Below are 3,281 nucleotides of genomic sequence, written 5' to 3'. Positions count from 1 at the left end.
GATAGGGTGAAAATTAACTCATCGCCCTAGATTAAATATCCCAACTCGAGCAAAATTACGCTGGCAAAAGTTGCTCGCTGTTCAACGCTGATTGGCTGTCGTGTGAGAGTGAGTCAAGGATCACACTGGCTCAGGGCCGTAGCTAGCTATGAGAAAGGGGAGGTCCGGACCTCCCCTAATATTTCAGAGATTTTTTTAATATTTCAGAGATTTTTTTTTTTTTTTTTTTTTTTTTTAGCCTTTATTTAACCAGGTTTGTCCCATTGAGATCAAAGATCTCTTTTACAAGAGAGACCTGGCCAAGAAACAGCAGCAACACAAAGTTACAACAAACAAACACATAAACACATACAATTGAAAAACATTAAAATGATCAAATAAAACATTTGCATACAGACAGCCTGTTCTCAAGAGATTTTACCATAGCCTTAAAACCATTTAAGGTTACTAAGCTATTAAGTTTAAGATCAGACTGCAGACTGTTCCATGCGGTGGGTGCAGAGAACCTAAAAGCTTTCTTCCCCAATTCAGTTCGGACTTTGGGAACAGAAAATTGTAGAGTGTCCTGAGAACGAAGATTGTAAAAAAATAAAACAATCTGCATGGAAAACAGGAAAAGCATGAAAAACACGGGATCGCTTTTATTTTTAAACGAAAGGCAGGTCAGGCAGGAAGTCATCTGACGCCGCGTCCGCGGTAACTTGATTCTGAGAGAGCAGCAGCATGGTGGTGACTGATGACTGTCTGTCTGCCTGGCGAGATAATTGAAGGTGAGCGAGCTGCGAGACAGTGAGCGAGTGAACGACAGACAGTGAGTGACACACACTGACAGATTTTTTAGCAACAACCAAGAAAGTAAGTGTCTAGTCTGTCTAAGTAACTTTGTGTGTTGTGTACAGCTTGGGTTGTGTACCTGTGTTTGTAGGTGTCATTTTGATATGAATTTGGCTAAAACAGTTTGTGTTTGTTAGTTACAATTATGTTGACAGGAGAGCTGAGCAGGTGGTGACATGAAAGAGAATATACTGAATAATGACATCACAACAGTATAATCCTAATGTTGATTTAAAATGATATATTACTCTAAATATGGCTTAAAAAGGGGGGAAAAAAACCTAATTTTTTTTCCGGCGGCGCTGGACCTCCCCTATTTCGGAACCCTGGCTACGGCCCTGCACTGGCTTGCAACAAACCGCTGGTTTATTGTGTGGCAACAAACCGCATTGACAGCTGATTGACAGGCTGACAGCTGACATGAAGTGAAGTCTGTACTACTGGTATAGAGCTCGCGTTAGGAGGAGCACGCTGATAGGCTTAGCTTGTAAACAACTACTAGGGGTGGGGGGAAAAATCGATACACCATAGTATCGCGATATTTTGCCTGACGATATTGTATCGATATTAATTTTTTTTTTTTTTTTGCAGGCCATGCCATGGCAGGCCACCGGACATCTGCCCGAAGCGCCCGATGTTGCAGTCCGCGCCTGCAGTGGCATATTGAGTCCAGAGAAGCTTAATAATGTAGCCTACATGTGGGGCAAAAACAAAACAAAACAAAAAAACACTGCATGTTTTACTTCCGGTGAGGTCAAGGAAAAGGTAGGAAAAGAAGTTAGACAATATATTGAAATATCGCAATATTCAATATATCGCAATATTCAATTTATCGCAATATCGGCGATATCGCAATATCGCAATACTATCGCATCGTGACTCAAGTATCGTTTTAGTATCGTATCGTGGGCATCTGGTGATTCCCACCCCTAACAACTACGGTGGCTCGTAGTGGACAAACATGATGACATTGCATAACGTTATAATAGCCCCCAGATCTCCGTCAATTATTGTGCCCGTTGACGAGCGATTTAAACACAGCATGTTATGTGACCAGCCCTCCTCCTCCTCCTATTCTTCTCTCTCTCTGATCTCATCTACTCTCTCTCTCCCCCTCCCTCTGGTGTTTCTGCTCCAATCACCTGAGTAGGAACACCTGAAGTTGATCAGCCCTGCCTAGGGTTAAATGGAGGCTGGAGTAGAGAGTATTCAGATCTCTCTCTGACCCACACAGCCTACAGCAGCTCCTGGAGAGGAATCTCTCCTCTCCAGTGGTAACTTTTCTTTGTTACTTTCTTTGTTATTTTAGTTTAGGCTGGAGTCCCCGGTAGTCCTGTTTTCGGTTTAGTTATAGTTTAGCTTTTCTTGTTTATAGGTTTATTCTGACTCATTAACTCAAATCAACTCTCAATAACTGTCAAACTATTCATCATTCATCTAGTTTGACAGTTATTGAGAGTTGATTTGAGTTAATGAGTTATTAATTTGAGTTAGTGTGGACCAGTGATGTCACTGGTCCACACTTTAACACTCAATAACTGTCAAATTAAATGACAGACTTCAAAACCGTTTACAGTTTTCTGATATACTAGATGTTCTAATGATACAAAGCTGGTTGAAAATGGGCGGAGTGTTCCTTTAAGAGCCACCAGTGAGTCCGACTAATGTAGGTTTGAGCAGGTAAAACAGTGTTTTGAACAGGAAGTTGTAACACAATTGGGTCATAAGGTGAATACATTCCAACAATCAAACCCAAAAAGTAATTAAAACACATTGATTCAACACAGTAACGCACCGCAGTTACAAATGGCTTTATAGCTGCAATTGAACACTTATCACCTCTTAAGCATTATGCATACACTCCCTCATTTACTTTGATTGCTGCCAGTCATGCCAAAGTGGAAGAATAGGCTTTGATTGCTTCAGTTTGAAAGCATTACGCCTGGATTCCACCGGGGGCGGTGTTCTGTCCTCTGTACAGCTTGATACCACACCGGGAGAGTTTCAGAAGCTTTTTGTCTGCCGTGTTTTGTTGTTGTTTTTTGTTTTTTTATTTTCTGAATTGGTAATTTTCCCTTAAAGTTTGTGTCATTGGTAAGCTACATTGTTAAATAGTTTTTTTTGTCAGTTTTAATTGTTATTAATTATTAATGTTTATTATTGTGTTTATCTCCTACTTTGTTATGCTATAACCTACAAGTCCAGTGAAGAACGGCATGGATCAAAGATCTGTGGCTGTGTTTTAGACTAAAACACAACCACAAATACTTGATCTTTGATCCACAACTAAAACTTTTAGTTGTTAAATACTTTCAACCTCATAATTATTCTGCATATATATTCCACATACAGTGCCTGTTACCAGAAGGAGAACACTTTTCATTTCTTCTCCTGTCATATATTATGATCGGAAGTCTGCACACCTGTGACTGATTTCCTGCCCAGCT

This window comes from Poromitra crassiceps (assembly GCF_964638095.1).
Source record: "Poromitra crassiceps genome assembly, chromosome: 2".
NCBI classification, from domain to species: Eukaryota; Metazoa; Chordata; class Actinopteri; order Beryciformes; family Melamphaidae; genus Poromitra; species Poromitra crassiceps.
Note: the sequence above shows the minus strand (reverse complement) of the source record.